General features: G+C 45.5%; 1 protein-coding gene across 3 annotated transcripts in view; it reads right to left on the reverse strand.

Moving 5' to 3' along the window:
• The window catches only part of ARHGAP8 (Rho GTPase activating protein 8), a 213,396-nt gene that overhangs the window by 172,608 nt on the left and 17,874 nt on the right, over positions 1-22,914 (reverse strand). The window lies entirely within an intron of this gene.

Below are 22,914 nucleotides of genomic sequence, written 5' to 3' on the forward strand. Positions count from 1 at the left end.
TAAACCAAATCCTCTGTGCACCACAGTCTCTACGGGGAAGCCCGTCCAGGTGTCCGCTCCCACCGGTGTCACTGGGTAATCCGGAGCCGCCTCCATGCACAAGTTAGTCCTCTGTGTGGCCCCTTGGCTTGAAGCTGTTGGGGCCCCGCTCACTATATTTTTAGTGTAGCTGAGCTCTTGATGGCTGGCACTTGGGATTTTAGTGGGCCGCGTTACTGGAAAGCCCTATCCCCCGCGGTGTGCTGACGCCTTCAATCTCTGAGCTCCTAGGGAAGTCCATAAAGAGACTCTCCCTCCAAGGTTAATTATTAGGACGATGAACTGGCTCTGATCTAGGGTCCTGTACCCAGTCGTTCTCGGTATCGGTTAGTTCTTTTGGATATCTGATGCCGACAGTCCTCTTAGACTATGTCCGTCGCACCCTTCCGCCGGTCCCCGACTCCTTTGGTCCCGGACTACCGTCTGCGACCCAACCTCGGTCTAGCTCTCCAGGAGCTTCTACTCTCCAGCTCCTCACTCTTTATGGGCTCTCACTCAACTTCTCTCCTCAACTGAACTGACTCACTTCCCTCCCACCATGCTGCCTGACCCCTAGGTGGGTGGCCTTATTCCGCTTAACCAACCCACTGGTGTGTCTGACAGGACATGATGTGAGGTGTGATTGGGATTTGTGCTGATGTTAGGGACACCGGCTTCTTAAGAACCTGGAACCATGGGGGGGTAGGCCCTGCACCCTGAGTAAGGATTGCAGTGCTCTGTGGCACCCTGATATACTCAGGGGCGCCACACAATATCACTCAGTACTCGTAACTAGTGATGAGCGGGCACTACCATGCTCGGGTGCTCAATACTCGTAACTAGTGATGAGTGGGCACTACCATGCTCGGGTGTTCTGTACTCGTAACTAGTGATGAGCGAGCACTACCATGCTCGGGTGCTCTGTACTCATAACTAGTGATGAGCGGGCACTACCATGCTCAGGTGCTCAGTACTAGTAACTAGTGATGAGGGGGCACTACCATGCTCGGGTGCTCAGTACTCGTAACTAGTGATGAGCGGGCACTACCATGCTCGGGTACTCAGTACTCGTAACTAGTGATGAGCGGGCACTACCATGCTCGGGTGTTCTGTACTCATAACTAGTGATGAGCGGGCACTACCATGCTCAGGTGCTCAGTACTAGTAACTAGTGATGAGGGGGCACTACCATGCTCGGGTACTCAGTACTCGTAACTAGTGATGAGTGGGCACTACCATGCTCGGGTGCTCAGTACTCGTAACTAGTGATGAGGGGGCACTACCATGCTCGGGTGCTGTGTACTCGTAACTAGTGATGAGCGGGCACTACCATGCTCAGGTGCTCAGTACTAGTAACTAGTGATGAGGGGGCACTACCATGCTCGGGTGCTGTGTACTCGTAACTAGTGATGAGCGGGCACTACCATGCTCGGGTGCTCTGTACTCGTAACTAGTGATGAGCGGGCACTACCATGCTCGGGTGCTCAGTACTCGTAACTAGTGATGAGCGGGCACTACCATGCTCGGGTGCTCAGTACTCGTAACTAGTGATGAGCGGGCAGTACCATGCTCAGGTGCTCGGTACTCATAACTAGTGATGAGCAGGCACTACCATGCTTAGGTGCTCTGTATTAACTAGTGATGAGCGGGCACTACCATGCTCAGGTGCTCAGTACTCGTAACTAGTGATGAGCGGGCACTACCATGCTCGGGTGCTATGTACTCGTAACTAGTGATGAGTGGGCACTACTATGCTCGGGTGCTCAGTACTTGTAACTAGTGATGAGTGGGCGCTACCATGCTCAGGTGCTCAGTACTCGTAACTAGTGATGAGTGGGCACTACCATGCTCGGGTGCTATGTACTCGTAACTAGTGATGAGCGGGCACTACCATGCTCGGGTGCTCAGTACTCGTAACTAGTGATGAGCAGGCACTACCATGCTTAGGTGCTCTGTATTAACTAGTGATGAGCGGGCACTACCATGCTCAGGTGCTCAGTACTCGTAACTAGTGATGAGTGGGCACTACCATGCTCGGGTGCTATGTACTCGTAACTAGTGATGAGCGGGCACTACCATGCTCAGGTGCTCAGTACTCGTAACTAGTGATGAGTGGGCACTACCATGCTCGGGTGCTCGGTACTCGTAGCTAGTGAGGAGCGGGCACTACCATGCTCGGGTGCTCGGTACTCGTAGCTAGTGAGGAGCGGGCACTACCATGCTCGGGTGCTCGGTACTCGTAACTAGTGATGAGTGGGCACTACCATGCTCGGGTGCTCTGTACTCGTAACTAGTGATGAGTGAGCACTACCATGCTCGGGTGCTCTGTACTCGTAACTAGTGATGAGTGGGCACTACCATGCTCGGGTGCTCTGTACTCGTAACTAGTGATGAGTGAGCACTACCATGCTCGGGTGCTCTGTACTCGTAACTAGTGATGAGTGGGCACTACCATGCTCGGGTGCTCTGTACTCGTAACTAGTGATGAGTGGGCACTACCATGCTCAGGTGCTCAGTACTTGTAACTAGTGATGAGCGGGCACTACCATGCTCGGGTGCTCAGTACTCGTAACTAGTGATGAGCGAGCACTACCATGTTCGGTGCTCAGTACTCGTAACTAGTGATGAGCGGGCACTACCATGCTCGGGTGCTCAGTACTCGTAACTAGTGATGAGTGGGCACTACCATGCTCAGGTGCTCAGTACTTGTAACTAGTGATGAGCGGGCACTACCATGCTCGGGTGCTCAGTACTCGTAACTAGTGATGAGCGAGCACTACCATGTTCGGTGCTCAGTACTCGTAACTAGTGATGAGCGGGCACTACCATGCTCGGGTGCTCAGTACTCGTAACAAGCAGGTAGACGCTCTGACGGGTTAAACTCGGAATGGACGTCAATGGGGGACAGTCAAGCGAACGGTGAAAGGAAAGGAGATGGAAACCCTTTGTTTAGGGAAGGGAGAGATGATGACCCCTGAGCAAGCCTACCACCGGGCCCTGGCTTCCCTCACCACACTAGATAGGTTCCGCACCAATGCGCCGATCAGCATACCTGACCCTGGCTGACCCTGAAATACGCCCTAGGTAAGAAACGGATGGGATGAGCGCTTAGTCACCCCCTCTACGCTCTAAAGAAGGCACAGAGATAACAAACAAGGGAAAGTAAAAGAGTAACTTATCTCCAGATGACTCAGGGAGACGAACTGCAACAACAACAACGTTTCTCCAGATGAATACAAGCCGTCTGCTTGCACTGGAGACTTATTATTGGTATTAGACCTATCACCAGCCCAAAGAAAGGGAAAATGAGGGGATATAAAGACACAAAGGGAAGTGCTGATGAAAAACAGCTGAAAAGGTGAGGATCTCGGCAGGGTCCTAAAGGGAAAGGGATGAAAACCAAGCAGAGGAGATACACAGGATACCAAATACACCAAGCAGGTGACCCCACCTGAAGCTGATTTGAAGCAGATCACTTAGGGACTATCACTTTTTTCAGTTTAATAGGTTTTCTAGGAAACTATGGAATCTATCCTAACAGTAGGCCATGAATCTGAGATCAGTAGGGATCTGGCTTTTGGTGCACCCGCTGATCTGCTCACTGTTCTTTTACTAATGGTCAAATCCAGTATTGAAGGTCAACCAAATTCACTTGAAAACGTCATACCATAGTTACCAACAGTCTTGTATAAGGGTTAAAAAATAATGATGGGCCAGTGTGCCACTATTTATGTTATAACTTGTTGCCACGTTTCGCCATGCTGATGCTGTTTCTGTTGGGCGTTTCGCCCAGAGTGAGCACGTTATATACTTATGGGTATGGTTGCACTAATTCCATGTGTGTTGGGAATTACGGGAGGCATTCCTTAGAGAATATGCCGGCAAAGTAATACAAATGGAAGTTGTAGCATATGATACCTAAATGGTTAGAAGATGCGTCAAGCTGATTGGAGCATTAAGGTCATATAACTCAGACGGGAGGGTTTTTTGTGTTGGGGGTTGGAGCCAAAAAACTCATGGTGTGACCAAGTGTATAAATCACTGTGTTTCCCTCCACCGGGGTCAGTTACAGAGGGATTTAGCAGCCATGTAACCAGAGGTCGCCCTCAAAGTATAGGTGAGGGATGAGCACGTACGTCGTAAAAATTGCTTCTTCAGGCAGCATCATCAGGGCGAGAGCGTAGGTCACCACTGAGAGTGACTGAGACTGGAGGGTGAAGATGTCTGAGGCTGAGAAAGCCATGAAAGTCTAGATGTTTAAAGGTTTTCAACATCCATCTTGAAGTAAGTCCAATAGGGCGCTGTCGCGATGTGACTGCAGGTGTCACGCCGGGTACGAGAAGACTCCTGGCAAGTTCCGCAAGACAGAGGGATCACCAGGGAACACCAATACAAAGGAAATCCCTGGCAATAGGGAGAGTGGAGCGGGATTATCTCCTATCACGCTCTAACGTCCCTAGATGGGTCAATCCCCTCGTGCGCCGTCATATGCCTAGCCCCTGAACTCACCCTGACTAGTGAAGGTCAGCAAGAGGCTAGTCTCCCCACTGCAATAAGGCAACATGAGGGTGGTAAGACAATCAGGAGGGGAAAGACACAACAAATTACATTCCACAACTTCTCCAACAGGAACTTCTCAGCTGCAACAGAAACGACACCTCAGCTTCTGCAGAGACTTAAGGGTGCTTTACACGCTGCGACATCGCTAGTGATTGCTAGCGATGTCGTGCGCGATAGCACCCGCCCCCGTCGTTCGAGCAATATGTGGTGATCGCTGCCGTAGCAAACATTATCACTACGGCAGCGACACATGCACAAACCTGTTCAGCGACGTCGCTGTGACCGCCGAACAATCCCTCCTTCAAGGGGGAGGTGCGTTCGGCGTCACAGCGACATCACAGCGGCGTCACACGGCAGCTGTCCAATAGCAGAGGAGGGGCGGGGATGAGCGGCCGGAATATCCCGCCCACCTCCTTCCTTCCTCATTGCCGGTGGACGCAGGTAAGGAGATGTTCGTCGTTCCTGCGGTGTCACACATAGCGATGTGTGGTGCTGCAGGAACAACGAACAACCAGCGGCATGCACCACCAACGATATTATGAAAAGGAGCGACGTGTCAACGATCAAAGATTTTTGCCGTTTTTGCGATCGTTGTTCGTCGCTCCTTGGTGTCACACACTGCGATGTCGCTAACGGCGCCGGATGTGCGTCACTAACGAAGTGACCCCGACGATATATCGTTAGCGATGTCGCAGCGTGTAAAGCACCCTTTACTCCTTCCAAGTGGACAGCGTATGTATGAGCTATAGCCGGCATAGGGAGGAGTGACGAGGGGATATTTATAGTAGAAGGGAGTAGCTGCAGCTGAGGTTAGAACTAGATCATTGCAGGATAGAAAGGAACCTTAACCCTTACGTACCAGATGGAATTACAGTCATATGAAAAAGTTTCGGCACCCCTATTAATGTTAACCTTTTTTCTTTATAACAATTTGGGTTTTGCTATTTCAGTTTCATATATCTAATAACTGATGGACTGAGTAATATTTCTGGATTGAAATAAGGTTTATTGTACTAACAGAAAATGTGCAATCCGCATTTAAACAAGATTTGACAGGTGCAAAAGTATGGACACCTCAACATAAAAGTGACATTAATATTTTGTAGATCCTCCTTTTGCAATAATCACAGCCTCTAGTCGCTTCCTGCAGCTGTTAATGAGTTCCTGGATCCTGGATGAAGGTAGATTTGACCATTCCTGTTTACAAAACAATTCCAGTTCAGTTAAGTTTGATGGTCGCCGAGCATGGACAGCCGCTTCACATCATCCCACAGATGTTCAATGATATTCAGGTCTGGGGACTGGGATGGCCATTCCAGAACATTGTAATTGTTCCTCTGCATGAATGCCTGAGTAGATTTGGAGCGGTGTTTTGGATCATCGTCTTGCTGAAATATCCATCCCCTGCGTAACTTCAACTTCGTCTCTGATTCTTGCACATTATTGGCAAGAATCTGCTGATACTGAGTTGAATCCATGCGACCCTCAACTTTAACAAGATTCCCGGTGCCGGCATTGGCCACACAGCCCCAAAGCATGATGGAACCTCCTCCAAATTCTACTGTGGGTAGCAAGTGCTTTTCTTGGAATGCCGTGTTTTTTTGCCTCCATGCATAACGCCTTTTTGTATGACGAAACAACTCAATCTTTGTTTCATCAGTCCACAGGACCTTCTTCCAAAATGTAACTGGCTTGTCCAAATGTGCTTTTGCATACCTCAGGCGACTCTGTTTGTGGCGTGCTTGCAGAAACGGCTTCTTTCGCATCACTCTCCCATACAGCTTTTCCTTGTGCAACATGCGCTGTATTGTTGACCGATGCACAGTGACACCATCTGCAGCAAGATGATGCTGCAGGTCTTTGGAGGTGGTCTGTGGATTGTCCTTGACTGTTCTCACCATTCTTCTTCTCTGCCTTTCTGATATTTTTCTTGGCCTGCCACTTCTGGGCTTAACAAGAACTGTACCTGTGTTCTTCCATTTCCTTACTATGTTCCTCACAGTGGAAACTGACAGTTTAAATCCCTGAGACAACTTTTTGTACCTTCCCGTGAACAACTATGTTGAATAATCTTTGTTTTCAGATCATTTGAGAGTTGTTTTGAGGAGCCCATGATGCCACTCTTCATAGTAGATTCAAATAGGAGAACAACTTGCAAGTGGCCACCTTAAATACCTTTTCTCATGATTGGATACACCAGCCTATGAAGTGCAAAGCTCAATGAGGTTACAAAACCAATTTAGTGCTTCAGTAAGTCAGTAAAAAGTAGTTAGGAGTGTTCAAATCAAGAAATTGATAAGGGTGCCCATACTTTTGCACCAGTCAAATGTTGTTTAAACGCTGATTGCACATTTTCTGTTAGTACAATAAACCTCATTCCAATCCAGAAATATTACTCAGTCCATCAGTTATTAGATATATGAAACTGAAATAGCAATAACCCAAATTGTTATAAAGAAAAAAGGTTAACATTAATAGGGGTGCCCAAACTTTTTCATATGACTGTAAATAAGCTCCAAATCAGGGTAAATGACGAGCAGATCTGAGATCAACAATACGCTGTGACCTTCTGATCCCAGATTCCCCCCCCTTCCGAGATCACCTCAGGCAGTGTCACACTCATGACAAGTGCACCCTTGCAAATTTTGGCATGATCAGATTGAACGATTTTATTAATTCAGACTTTGTTAAGTATGACAATCCGTGTGTGACGACTGTCACTGGGAGGCGCTAGACACTACTTGCATTCAGTAAATGGAGAGGTAGTCAGGCAAGCCGAGATCATAAATCAGGAGGACACAACAGTACACGGGGTGGGGGGGGGGGGGGGGCAGACAGAGACATGGTAAAGATACATGCTGAAGGTCAGGGTTCCAGGAGAGTATGTACAAAATACAGGGAGCAGGCGAGGACATGGTCAGGAGGAAGTCCGAGGTCAGAAGCCGGGAAGTCACAACAGAAACAAGGGAGGATAGGCAGAGACGAGGTCAAGATACAAGCCGAAGGTCAGGGTTCCAGGAGAGTACATAAAAGATACAGGAAGCAGGCGAGGACATGGTCAGGAGGAAGTCCGAGGTCAGAAGCCGGGAAGTCACAACAGAAACAAGGGAGGATAGGCAGAGACGAGGTCAAGATACAAGCCGAAGGTCAGGGTTCCAGGAGAGTACATACAAGATACAGGAAGCAGGCAAGGACATGGTCAGGAGGAAGTCTGAGGTCAGAAGCCGGGAAGTCACATCAGAAACAAGGGAGGACAGGCAGAGAACGGATAAACAACAGTCCGGAGTCGAGAGGCCAAGATCTGAACACTGAGCACCATGGAAGCCAACAGCACAACTGAAACCAGAAAGTACGACTGGCAGCGTCCTGAGCTAAATCGCTCCCTAACGAAGGAGAGCAATCACTGGGAATGACAGCACCTCCCACGGCCAGCATGAAGTGCTGTGAAACAACCAGCAGAGCATTCATTCTTCAAAACGCTCTGCACCGTATGCAACATATACCGGCTCTGCCGGTGAGCATAGCAGAACAACACAATGTTCTGCACATGGGACTCGTGATACTGTGCAATGCACCACGTATCATGTGTCATTTATAATACTGGGGTCCTCTTATGTCTTTGGACCACCTTACACATGAAGGTTACCTCTGTAACCCCGTATAACTCTAATGTGACCCAATCTGACACGGTATCCGTCCTCCGACCATCGGATACCATATCGTCTACAGTAAGAAGCCGCGTGATGAATAATAAGCCATCTTTTCTCTGCCATCACACGCCCCCTATAAATCATGGCCGCTTCCACCATTGCTGTCAGCGGTCGGACAAGACAAATAAATACAAGGTGATTACTAATCGCTGGTTACACATCGGCCGCACTTTCTGCCGTTCCATTTATGATCAATAAATGTAATAATCTTATATCTTGCGCTGCTCTAGAATCAATCATCCACATTCACGGATCATGAACCCGCCGCGTCCCAGAGACAATAAATAATCCATGAAATTCAACGGCAAAAGTCCCAACAGGCCGCCAAACCATCCCATAATGATTACATGGAATAAATCTAAAAAACCGGAGGCCGAGGGAAATCACAGATCAAACGCCCAACGCTGAGAACAGCAGGGGGCGCCATCTGCACTCTGTATATCTGTACTCCTGAGGGTTACGTTATATTTAAAACAACTACAAAAATAGTCAATATTTTCATTTAACCCCTTAAAGATAGTCGACAATCATTTGACACTATACTGCCTTATAGACCCTGTACCTTTAAGAGGCATGAAAATGACTTTTTATGTTAAAATGTTGTACAGGACTAAGATTATTCAATGGTTTCCCTCCATTCAGGGTCAGTTGCAGAGGGCACATGGAGCAGGTAGGATCTACACTATCTGGCACAAGTAAATGTAGTGCATATAGCTTGAGGTTATGAAAGGGGGGCTTACTTCTAATAGACCTAGTGATCACGCTCTAGGTGGAGAGTGTGCAGAACTAAGATTATTCATTGGTTTCCCTCCATTCAGGGTCAGTTGCAGAAGGCACATGGAGCAGGTAGGATGTACTCTAACTGGCATATGTGAATGTTGTGTATTGCTTAAGGTTATGAAAGAGCGGCTTACTTCTATTACACCTAGTGATCACTCTCAGTGGAGAGTGTGCAGGGCTAAGATTATTAAGTGGTTTCTCTACATTCAGGGTTAGTTGCAGAGGGCACATGTAGCAGGTAGGATCTACACTAACTAGCATATGTGAATGTAGTGCATATCGTTTGAGGTTATGAAAGAGGGGCTTACTACTATTAGACCTAGTGATCACTTTCGGGACGGAGAGTGTGCAGGACTAAGATTATTTGTTGGTTTCCCTCCACTCAGGGTCAGTTGCAGAGGGCACATGGAGCAGGTAGGATGAACTCTAACTGGCACATGTCAATGTAGTGTATCGTTTGAGGTTATGAAAAGGGGGCTTACTTCAATTAGATCAAGTAATCAATCTCCAGGTGGAGAGTGTGCAGGACTAAGATTATTCAGTGGTTTCCCTCCACTCAGGGTCAGTTGCAGAGGGCACATGGAGCAGGTAGGCTCTACAATGTCTGGCATATGTTAATGTTGTGTATCGCTGGAGGTTATGAAAGAGGGGCTTAATTCTATTAGACCTAGTGTTCACTCTCTGGGTGGAGAGGGTGCAAGACAAAGATTATTCAGTGGTTTCTCTACACTCAGGGTCAGTTGCAGAGAGCACAACGGGCAGGTAGGATATACTCTAACTGGCATATATGAATGTAATGTATATAACTTGAGTTTATGAAAGGGGGGCTTACTGCTCTTAGGGGCTTACAGGTATTAGACCTAGTAATTATTCTCTGGGTGGAGCGGGTGCAGGATTGAGATTCAGTGGTTTCCCTCCATTCAGGGTCGGTTGCAGAGGGCATATGGAGCAGGTAAGATCTACCATAGCTGACATATATAAATGTTGTGTATCGCTGAAGGCTATGAAAGGGGGGGGCTTCATTCTATTAGACCTAGTGATCACTCTCTGGGTGGAGAGTGTGCAAAACTAAGATTATTCAATGGTTTCTATACACTTAGTATCAGTTGCAGAGGGTACATGGGGCAGGTAGGATCTACAATAACTAGCATATATGAATGTAGTGTATATAACTTGAAGTTATGAAAGGGGGGCTTACTGCTATTAGGGCCTTACTGCTATTAGACCTAGTAATCACTCTCTGGGTGGAGAGTGTGCAGGATTGACATTATTAAGTGGTTTCCCTCCACTCAGGGTCAGTTGCAGAGGGCACCTGAAGACAGTAGGATCTACTATAACTGACACAACTGAACGTGGTCTATCGCCTGAGGTTATAAAAGGGGTGCTTACGTCTATTAGGCCTAGTTACCCCTCCCCCCACCCCCTTTCACCAACTGGTGGGCAGTGTCTCCTATGGCTCTTATAGATCCTATAGTTACAGTGAAAAACTTAACAATAAACAAAATCGATGCTACCCACCGACATCTTTTATATATTTTATGGGACATATTATGAAAGCAAGTGTTTTACAAACATAAGAAAAAAATGGAATGAAAATGCCCCCCTCCCCAAAAGAAATAAATAAAATAATAAAATAAATAAAAATTGAAATTTATGATTATTTAGTATTATACCTACATCTTTTTGCACAAACAGTAAGGAAAAAAATATATACCTGAATAATTTATTAATTAACTATTATTATTATTATTATTATTATTTATTGATAACTTAATTTAATAGTGTGGGGAAAAAACTGAAAACAAAAAAAAATAAGGAAAGTAAAAAATAAAAAAAAAAAGTAAAATGAAAATGATCCGGAAGGAAGGATATAAGTCAGGTTAGTAAATTCGACAGACTAATAATCGCTAATAATAGCACAGCAACAAGTCAGATGAACAGCTGCCGCGAGGACGACCGCCCAGACGTCTAGTGGAGCCAGACACTTATCTGGAAAGATTAAACTAAGGGAGGAAGCTCCAAACCGCAATTACGAGAGCAATTAATAGAGCAATAGTGCAGACTCATTCTCATCCTCACTAACCGTGCAACGCTGTATTGTAATACCGTACCGTAATGGCTTATAAATTTATTATAAATTCCTATCTATTTAGATAAATTAAAAAAAACAAAGAAAAACAGCCACTAGGTGGTGCTATTGGCGTTAACTGCATCATTTTTATTTATTTTTTTCTGCCAGTAGGTGGCGCTGTGAGCAGTCAGTATTCAATTCAACTATGTTGTACTTGCATTTAATGGGGGTTTTTTTAGATCCTTTTTCCATGCTTTTTTTTAGGCTGTTACATATATAATTGCAGAGTATAATAATAATAATAATTTTATTAATTTATATTGCGCTATTAATTCCTCAGCGCTTTAATACATTGGCAACACTGTCCCCATTGGGGCTCACAATCTAGAGTCCCTATCTGTATGTCTTTTGAGTATCATGGCGTATTTTAAATTATACACTGTATAGAGATGAGCGAATTTCTCCAGGAAACTCAATTCCTTCCCACTCCCCTGAAAAGATGTCTATGATAAATTGATCTTCTTCACTGCCACTGTCATGATGACTCTGGGATAGCGGGGAACAGGGGTTCCTATGCTATCTCTAACCTCAGGGATACTCTTGATGGTGGAAATGCCTGAGTCTTCTTCCTGACCCTGCTCCTGACCAGTCCTGATTCGATTTCCCATTCCCACAGGGAGTGACGGGACGGGAATGTGTTGAAAACCATAGATAAAGACAGACAAGGGAAAAAACAAAACTGCCACACAGCATGCACACACAGGATAAGACAATAAGATATTCAGGAGGAAAACAAGAGCAGGAAGGAAGTACAAAACAACAGGGGTAAACTCCACAACCGCACCAAGCAATAGGCACAACTTTCTCCAGAATGTCTAGGACACCATACCTCTTAGACCAACATAGAATAACCTATAGCTGGCATGGGTAGAAGGATTCCACCAGCATAAATAAAAGGAGAGCAGATGTCATAGGCCTCCCCACAACATGTGATTAAAAGAAAAAGCAGACTAGCAGAGATTAAGGCTTGCTCGCCTGCCTATGAATCAGCACACAGAAGGTTAACGCCCTTGTCTGCCTGTGTGGATCCCAGACACCAGAGAAACTATCAAGAAGAGTGTCATAATATCCAATCTGAACAGAGTCTAATGCCGTCATGATACCCACACTGTCACACACTATGTGTACAGTTTGTTCAGTGTTTCTTGGCCTTCTCTCCCCACCTCTATAGCTACGCTGTTAGCTGTTACATTCTCTCACTATATTCACCATAAAACGGCTGCTGCATTCCCTGCCTTGGTTTTTATACAGACTATATCTTTTCTTATTGGCTGTGTTATAACATGTCATTTATTTTAGTGATAGCTGATGGGCAATTTAGACTAAGGAGCTCCAGATTCCTTAAGAAATGCCTCCAGAGAACTCAATTATGAATTTAGAAACAAAAACAGAACATTCCATATTAACATAGTAATATACTGTACCTTTAATAAAAAGGGACACTCCTTTTTTTCGCCAATGGAAAGAACCAGAGTGGATAGAGCGTCTCTCACTCTGGAGGACCTAATCTGTCCTCTATTACACAACAGCCTATTGATATGAATGGATATTGTAATGCTTCATTTGCCCTGCGGGGGCGCTGCAGAGAAATCTAACACCTGTTTTCAGATACTGGAATAATCAGCATTAACACACTTTGAGCTTGATTCATTATTGGCGATTTTTTTTTTTCACCCATTACTTGCCAAATTAGAAATATTTATTTTTTATTTTTTTATTAAGTGACATATTTTTAATGGAAAAAAAGTGAAATTTAAGCAAAATTAATGAATGTAATGTATAAATTAAATGAATTAATTATTGATTAATTAATTAATTTCATTTAATGAATTTTAAGTAAAAGATTAGGCGTCCCAAAAAAAGGACATTGGCAGATAATAGGTTAATCAATTTGTTTTTGGCTGATTTCATGCAAAAAAAAAAAAAAATCAAAATGGTACAAACGGTTCCTTAACTATACGCAAAGTATAATGAGTGAGAAATTGCATTTAAAAAAAAAAATTGCAAAAGAAAAATATTTTTGGTGTACATACATCACCCCAGGGTAGGACTGGAGAACATTTTGTGACATATTTTTAAACTTTTTGAAAAGTTTCAAATAACGACGTGAACATTTCTACCAATTCCAAACCTTACCCCTAATGGCAATTAAATAAATAAATAAATAAATAATAAATAAATAAATAATAAATAAAAAAATAATATAAAAAAAGCACAAAAGAAAAGATGATTATGATGCAAAGAAAAGAAGGGCGTAAAACACCTAAAAAGTTGTCAAAAAAGAGGTACAAAAGCAATAATGAAGCAGTTGTGCACTTAGTTATGTTTTCAATAATGCACGTACTCACATATTTGTTAAAGATGGTGTTAATGTAAAGAGTCACGTTCCTGGACGCGTATTCGGTCACACTTCGGAGATTTTCATTCCTATTCTGACATTTTAAGTAGCTGTACTTTATTGCTATGTGTATTTCACAGAGCGATAATGAGAAAGCTGCAGGGGAATAGATCTATGACTTTGGAGGCCATTTTTAGGGACCGCTATGGGGTCTGTACCAGGCCTGCTCTAGTTATAGGCCCGGTACAGACCCCATAGCGGTCCCAGTAACTTTGATCTGCACATCCTAACATGGCACCAGTATTAGACGTTTTAATAGACAGCTCATGTGGTCTGATGGTGTCTACAGGGAAGGAAAAAGCAGCTCCAGATAAGATTGACTTTGCCCTACTTTTCTATGGGCACTGTTTCCTTATTTCATAAAAGCTCCAGTGGGCAGGTTGCTGGGGTACAAAACGCTCTATACTCCATTCTGTAAAACCTATGCACCCACTGAAGAGTGCACAGCACTAAACTAGCAATGTGACCCCTTTACTATCAGGATTGGTGAGGGTCCGGAAAATCAAACTCTAACTAATCAGAAAGAGAATAGTATTAACTAGCAATAGGCAGCAATTTATGAGCTAAAAAGCCTCTTTAATGAAGAAATAGCCCTAAAGGCTTTTGCACGGAGATCTTAACAACCTGTATTATGGACTTATGCAACTTGTTGTCCATTGCCTATTGTCAAGTGTTAACCACCGAAACACAGAGACGGAGAACAATAAATGGGGCAGAACTTTGTCTCTCAACAAGATGTCAGGGCAGGCCATTGTCGCAACAAGAAGTGGGGCAGGTTTAATTCCTCTACAGGAAGTGAGGGCGGGTCTTTATCTCTCTACAGTACGTGGCTGTGGGTCTTTGTCTCTACAGTAAGTGGGGGCGGGTCTTTGTCTCTACAGTAAGTGGGGGCGGGTCTTTGTCTCTACAGTAAGTGGCTGTGGGTCTTTGTCTCTACAGTAAGTGGTTGTGGGTCTTTGTCTCTACAGTAAGTGGGGGCGGGTCTTTGTCTCTACAGTAAGTGGCTGTGGGTCTTTGTCTCTACAGTAAGTGGTTGTGGGTCTTTGTCTCTACAATAAGTGGGGGTGGGTCTTTGTCTCTACAGTAAGTGGCTGTGGGTCTTTGTCTCTACAGTAAGTGGTTGTGGGTCTTTGTCTCTACAATAAGTGGCTGTGGGTCTTTGTCTCTACAATAAGTGGGGCAGGTCTTTGTCTCTACAGTAAGTGGTTGTGGGTCTTTGTCTCTACAATAAGTGGGGGAGGGTCTTTGTCTCTACAGTAAGTGGAGGCGGCTTGTTGTTTCTGCAGTAAGTGGGGGAGGGTCTTTGTCTCTACAGTAAATGGGGACGGGTCTTTGTCTCTACAGTAAATGGGAGCGGGTCTTTGTCTCTACAGTAAATGGGGGCGGGTCTTTGTCTCTACAGTAAGTGGGGGCAGGTCTTTGTCTCTACAGTAAGTGGGGGCAGGTCTTTGTCTCTACAGTAAGTGGGGGGCAGGTCTTTGTACAGTAAGTGGGGGAGGATCTTTTTCTCTACAGGAAGTAGGGGAAGGTCTTTGTTTTTCTAAAGGACGAATGTGTGGGTCTTTGTCTCAACAATGTGAGGAAAAGGTCTTGGTCCCTCCAAAGGAAGAGGAAGCGGGTCATAGTCTCTCTGCTCCTGCTCTTCTGTGCAGGTAAATGCTGATAAAGAGGAACAGCCCACTGAAACAAAGTGGACGTCTGGATAGCATCATTCTTGGCAGCAGACAATTTCAGGATAGGAATGTCGACATATTGTAGTAGGCCACAAGCTGGAAAGTGCAGGTTCCATCCACAGCACAGAGTATTTAAGGAAAGCAATAAGCTGATATTGTGGTAGGTTCAGATGGAGTGTTATACTGTGAATGATGCAGGACCCCCTGGTAGCACAGAGAATTCCAGGATAGGAATGTCGACATATTGTAGTAGATCACAAGCTGAAAAGTGCAGGTTCCATCCACAGCACAGAGTATTTCAGTAAAGCAATAAGCTGATGTTGTGGTAGGTTACAGATGGAGTGTTATACTGTGAACGATGCAGGGCACTCTGGCAGCACAGAGAATTTCAGGATAGTAATGTCGACATACTGTAGTAGGTCACAAGCTGGAAAGTGCAGGTTTCACCAACAGCACAGAGTATTTCAGGAAAGCAATAAGCTGATGTGGTAGGTTACAGATGGAGTGCTATACTGTGAATGATGCAGGGCCCCCCTGGCAGCACAAAGGATTTCAGGATAGGAATGTCGACATACTGTAATAGGTCACAAGCTGGAAAGTGCAGGTTTCACCCACAGCACAGATTATTTCAGGGGTATGATAATCTTGTGGCTGGAGAGTTACAGGGTATTATTCTCTCTCTCTGGGTGGATTCTAGTCTGATACATCATTTCTGGGACACGTTGTATATATACGTGTCTTTTATGCCAATCATGCCCATGAATAAGGACTTCAGTCCGAAACGCGTAAGGCGGGGGCGACACATTGCCCAAGATGATCATGTCTTTTTACAATCTTTTTTTAATGGAATTTCAATAAATATTTGAGTTCTTATTTATCTGGTGCTGGATCCGTCATCCATTGCTTCATTTTCTACAGGTCGGGTGAGAAAGAGCAGGGTCCAGGGAACAACCTGCCTAATATTTGGGTTGTTTTCTCCATCGTTAGAGCAATATAATCAAGTTATGGATTTACTTTTGGCTCTTGACTTCCCTCCATGCTCGTGTTTACTATACAATAAAATGAATTTACAGTCAATACCAGTCAGGGGCCAGCGCCGCCGAGAACAAGTCGGTGAAGTTTATCAGCTGTTTATTGTGTTTGTTCTCAAATCAAGAATCCGAGAAAATCACAGGAGGAGACTGATGAAACACATCCGAGCGCCATCCCAGATGACCTCAATATACCAGGAAACATGCTCCACCGAGCGAGGATGAGTCAGTCATTACTGTAGCCTTATACAGGGAGATAGAGGACGGGAAAACACATTTAAAGGGGAACTATCATTTTTATTTTTATTTCAAGAAAATAAGCAAATTTATAATATGTCTTCAATTTATGGGTAAAATCTGTATTCAGTGAAGACAGGCTTTCCTATTGACAGTTGGTGCTTGTAAAATTCTACGGAGGGGGAGGAGCTAGAGGTAGACACTGGGGAGGAGATATAGACAGAAGGGGAGGAGCTAGAGGTAGACACACTGAGGGGGAGGAGATAAAGTCAAAGGGAAGGAGCTAAAGGTAGAGACACTGAGGCGGATGAGATAAAGTTAGAGGGGAGGAGCTAGAGGAAGACACAGTGAGGGGGAGGAGATATAGACAAAAGGGGAGGAGCTAGAGGTAGACACACTGAGGGGAGGAGATAGACAGAAGGGGAGGAGCTAGATGTAGACACACTGAGGGGGAGGAGATATAGACAGAGGGGGAGGAGCTAGAGGTAGACACACTGAGGGGGAGGAGATATAGACAGAAGAGGAGGAGCTAGAGGTAGACACACTGATTGGGAGATATAGACAGAGAGGGAGGAGCAAGAGGTAGACACACTGAGGGGAAGGAGATATAGACAGAGTGGGAGGAGCTAAAGGTAGAGACACTGATGGGGAGGAGATAGAGACAGAGGGGGAGGAGCAAGAGGTAGACACACTGAGGGGGAGGAGATAGAGACAGAAGGGGAGGAGCTAGAGGTAGATACACTGAGGGGGAGGAGATATAGACAGAGGGGGAGGAGCTAGAGGTAGACACACTGAGGGGGGAGGAGATAGAGACAGAAGGGGAGGAGCTAGAGGTAGATACACTGAGGGGGAGGAGATATAGACAGAGGGGGAGGAGCTAGAGGTAGACAAACTGAGGGGGAGGAGATAGAGACAGAAGGGGAGGAGCTAGAAGTAGATACACTGAGGGGGAGGAGATATAGACAGAGGGGGAGGAGCTAGAGGTAGACAAACTGAGGGGGAGGAGATACAGAAGTGGACGAGCTAGAGGTAGATACACTGAGGGGGAGGAGATATAGACAGAGGGGGAGGAGCTAGAGGTAGACACACTGAGGGGGGAGGAGATAGAGACAGAAGGGGAGGAGCTAGAGGTAGACACACAGAGGGGGAGGAGCTAGAGCTAGACACACTGAAGGGGAGGAGATATAGACAGAGGGGGAGGAGCTAGAGGTAGACACACTGAGGGTGAGAAGATATAGACAGAGGGGGAGGAGCTAGAGGTAGACACACTGAGGGGGAGGAGATATAGACAGAGGGGGAGGAGCTAGAGGTAGACACACTGAGGGGGAGAAGATATAGACAGAGGGGGAGGAGCTAGAGGTAGATACACTGAGGGGGAGGAGATATAGACAGAGGGGGAGGAGCTAGAGGTAGACACACTGAGGGGGAGAAGATATAGACAGAGGGGGAGGAGCTAGAGGTAGACACACTGAGGGGGAGGAGATATAGACAGAGGGGTAGGAGCTAGAGGTAGATGCACTGAGGGGAGGAGATATAGACAGAAGGGGAGGAGCTAAAGGTAAACACACAGAGGGAGGGGATATAGACATAGGGGAGAAGCTAGAGATAGACACAATCAGGGGGAGGAGATAGATGCAGAGGGGGAGGAGCTAGATGTAAACACCCTGAGGGGAGGAGACAAAGTCATAGGGGGAGGAGCTAGATATAGACATACTGAGAAGAAGATATAGACAGAAGGGGAGGAGCTAAGGGTAGACTTATTGAGAGGAGGAGATAAAGTCAGAGGGGAGAAGCTAGAGGTAGACATACTGAGAGGGAGGAGATATAGACAGAAGGGGAGGAGCTAGAGGTAGACACTGACATTCTACAGCAAATTCTCCTGGAACAGTTACAGTTCTCCATAGAACTTTATGAGCACCAACTGTCATCTCCTATCTCTGAATGAATTGCACATTGTGAGAATGAATGACCAGTCCAGGAGGAGAAAGAGGCGGTTTTCTCTTATAAAATATATTACAAAGTTTCTCATTTTAACGTCCACTATTAATTTATGGGAAAGAAAATACATAAAGTGATTATTATTCTTTAAAGTTGCTGACCAGGTTTAGAAAAACAAGGCTTCTTCCTTCTAAAAACAAAGCCACTCCTGTCCAGATGGACGACCCTTTGACATGAGTTGCAGTACCTTCCATAACCTGAGGATGGGTGTGGCGCTGGTTTGGGAATGAAGTTGTAATAATTTGTCTAATTCTGTAAATTTTACTTTAGAGTAATGGCCGGCGCCTGTTCATACCCCCTATCACTCTCTCCTGTGAATATGCACTTTTTATAAAAAGAAAATGTGTTTTGAGTGATATTTTCCTTCTATATCTATAATTTAAACTTGAAGGGGTTGGCAACTACTGGCCATCACTATCTCGTTGGTGGAGGTGTGACACCGGGCACCCCCGCCGCCAATCAGCTGTCCCCACCGTTGGCCGGAAGTTCCGGGATGCACAACAGCGCCATCATTTCAATAGTGGCCAAGTCCGGTACTGCAGGTTCACTCATTATTCAAATGAATAGGAGGTAGATCTGCATTAGTGTGACCATGGCCACTATAGTGTTTATGGAGCTGCTGTGTTCTATCAGCATCCAGGCGGCGCCGGTACCAGCTGATCGCCTGTTGCATCTCCACTGCTGATGACCTATCTCAAGGATAGGCCATCAATAAAAAAAGAAGTGGCCAACCCCTTTAATTAACAATATATGTAGTTCCTATATCACTTTTTTGAAAGGGTTTGGTTTGATAATCTCCATCTCTCTGGAGGACCTAGCACTTCCATGCAGTATATGAACAGCCTATTGATTCCAATGAGCACAGTGTAATACTTAGCTTTGCCTGTGGGGGCACTAAAGGGTAATTGAACACTTGTTGACAGCTTTCCCAACCGACTGTCACGATGACTATGGGAGATCGAGGAACCGGGGCTCCTAAGCTGTCCCTCAAGCTAGGGGGCCCTATGCAATCCCTAACCTCAGGGATACTCCTGATGGTGGAGAGGTCCGAGTCTCCTTCTTGGCCCTGATCTGATTCCCTCTCCCGCAAGATGGGACAGGAGTGTAATTAAACCCACAGATAAAGACTGACAAGGGGAAACCAAACTCTGTCACACTGCACGCACACACAGGATAAGGCAATAAGAGATTTAGGAGGAAAACAAGAGCAGGAAGGAAGTACAGAACAACAGGGGTAAATTCCACCAAGCAATAAGCCCTATTTTCACCAGTAAATCTGGGACACCACACCTCCTAGACCAATATAGAATAAACTATAGCTGGCATGGGTGGAAGGTTTCAACCAGCATAAATAGGAGGGGAGCAGATGTGATAGGTCTCCCCACAACATGTGACCAAATAAGCAAGCAGACCAGCAGAGATTAACTCTTGCTAGCCTGCCTATGAATCAGCACACAGCAGGTTGACGCCTGAGTCTTCCTATGTTGATCCAAGACACAAGAGAAACCATAATCGTGTGCAACATCCTCCGCTATGATTAGATCATATGTTATACATCAAGACCCCCATCAGAGCACTAAGGACAAGGGAGGGGACATCTGCTCTGGGTACATGAATGTAGGTCTTCGCCCTCGTGGCAGCTTTTAAGATTTTACCAATGCATTGAGTCATACCCCCATTAGAGTAAATGGAACCTGACTTCTTAGCGGAATGTAGGGCATCACATATCAGAGATCACCAGGAGGTCTGATCCAAAAAACTACAACCCGAGCGGCATCTCATTATTCCAGGGTCTCTCATAAACGTCTGTTCCCGGAGAAGGGCCCGGTCCACGTTTCCCGATTTATTAATTGCCAGGCAATTTCCTGTGCCTGACGTTCCCAATATATGAGCAACGCTGAGTCTTTATTTAACCCCTGAAGAACCTCATCACTGAAAGCTGGATTGGACTCTGGACCATTTTTTTTTTGCTCAATTCTATGATATATATTTTTATCTTTATTTATTTTAAGTGCAGATGTAATAGAACTTAATGTGTTGTTTAAAGGGAGAATCTGTTCCCACTTTAGACCCCAATAAAAAATCTGGCCTTAGCTGTCAAGGTTCTGTTGGTTTTTAAAATGTGGCAAAGACCCAAGGCCTGGTTATAATAGCATAATTAATAACTGATGCTTAAAGGGGTCCTGCCACCAGGTCAAAAGTGTCCAGTGTTTTATCTTATTTTATTCTCGCTCCTCCCCTGAGTATTCTGGTTTTTGTTTTTTTAAAATCCGACATACGGTTCCAGAGATATGAGCCTTTTTATTTAGTCCTAATGTTTTCTAAAAAAGGAAGTGGCTCATAGAGCAGTTTAAAGACACGTCCCCAGAGAATTCCATAAGCCACGCCCCCTCAGAAAAGACCATAAAAATGAGCAATAAATAAACGGCTGTATCTTTGGAACCGTATGGAGGATTTTTAAAAAACAAAAAATGGAATATACAGGGGACCAGTGAGAATAAAGTCTGAGAAAAAAAAATCACTTTTGACCAGCCCAAAAAAACCTCACAAACTGGATGAAAACACTTATGGTCACATAAACCTGAGACTTTCGGGACTGACATATTCCCGAATTTGACCCGATTGTTTCTGACATTTACATATATCGTAAAAGGCGGCTCTCCCAGATTGGTCATGCTCCCGGAATAAGGCGAGACCTGTCAGGCTCCCAGAGGAGCAGATGAGGAGAAGCATGGAATGGGGCAAGGAGGGGGATGTGGCTTCAGGAAAGAGACACAACTACAGCTGAAAACTGAGTCTTCCTTGATGCCTTAATGAATAAATGACTTCCTTTATAATCTGACTCCTCCTGGTTTTTCGGTAAACGTGCACAGGAGGATAACATCTAATTCACGACAAATAAGATAAATGTCAAGAGGCTGCTACCGAGAGCGCTGTCATTACAGCCGGAAAAGATAAAAGAGACAACCATAAGAGTCCCGCAATTATCAGACACCACGGGGGGAACCACGCTGCCACAAGAGACAATCCCGAAAAAAAGTCAGTGACCAATCAGGGATGCAAATAACTGAGGGCCCCTATGTATGACCAGTGAGGGGCCCCCGTGGTATTTATTTGGGGCTATGGTCTGAGGTCTGTATTTATTTGGGAGCCATGGTCTGGGATCTGTATTTAGTTGGGGTCCATGGTCTGGGATCTGTATTTAGTTGGGGTCCATGGTCTGGGATCTGTATTTAGTTGGGGGCCATGGTCTGGGATCTGTATTTAGTTGGGGGCCATGGTCTGGGATCTGTATTTAGTTGGGGTCCATGGTCTGGGATCTGTATTTAGTTGGGGGCCATGGTCTGGGGTCTATATTTATTTGGGGGCCATGGTCTGGAGTCTGTATTTATTTGGGGGCCATGGTCTGGGATCTGTATTTAGTTGGGGGCCATGGTCTGGGATCTGTATTTAGTTGGGGTCCATGGTCTGGGATCTGTATTTAGTTGGGGGCCATGGTCTGGGGTCTATATTTATTTGGGGGCCATGGTCTGGAGTCTGTATTTATTTGGGGGCCATGGTCTGGGATCTGTATTTAGTTGGGGTCCATGGTCTGGGATCTGTATTTAGTTGGGGGCCATGGTCTGGGGTCTATATTTATTTGGGAGCCATGGTCTGGGATCTGTATTTAGTTGGGGGCCATGGTCTGGGATCTGTATTTAGTTGGGGTCCATGGTCTGGGATCTGTATTTAGTTGGGGGCCATGGTCTGGGGTCTATATTTATTTGGGGGCCATGGTCTGGAGTCTGTATTTATTTGGGGGCCATGGTCTGGGATCTGTATTTAGTTGGGGTCCATGGTCTGGGATCTGTATTTAGTTGGGGGCCATGGTCTGGGGTCTATATTTATTTGGGAGCCATGGTCTGGGATCTGTATTTAGTTGGGGTCCATGGTCTGGGATCTGTATTTAGTTGGGGTCCATGGTCTGGGATCTGTATTTAGTTGGGGTCCATGGTCTGGGATCTGTATTTAGTTGGGGGCCATGGTCTGGGGTCTATATTTATTTGGGGGCCATGGTCTGGAGTCTGTATTTATTTGGGGGCCATGGTCTGGGGTCCGGTGAGGTCTGCAGTGTATATATAGGGTTACAGGGAGACTTTGGGGGAAATCTCAGCTGTTCTCTGCACTTTCCCTTCGGCCTGCGCTGTGCTCATCCATCAGGACGGTGCTGCGCACGAGCCGTCCATTACGCCATCTCTGCTGCGGTCCGTTCTCCTCCAGGATTTCAGTGTTACATTTACTATATGAATTATTTAAGAGCCGTAAAAAGAAAACTGTCTGTGGGGGTCTCGGCTCACGTCAGCGCTGGGTACATAAGTAACCCACACTTTCCATAAGA

This window comes from Anomaloglossus baeobatrachus, chromosome 4 (assembly GCF_048569485.1).
Source record: "Anomaloglossus baeobatrachus isolate aAnoBae1 chromosome 4, aAnoBae1.hap1, whole genome shotgun sequence".
Taxonomy (NCBI): domain Eukaryota; kingdom Metazoa; phylum Chordata; class Amphibia; order Anura; family Aromobatidae; genus Anomaloglossus; species Anomaloglossus baeobatrachus.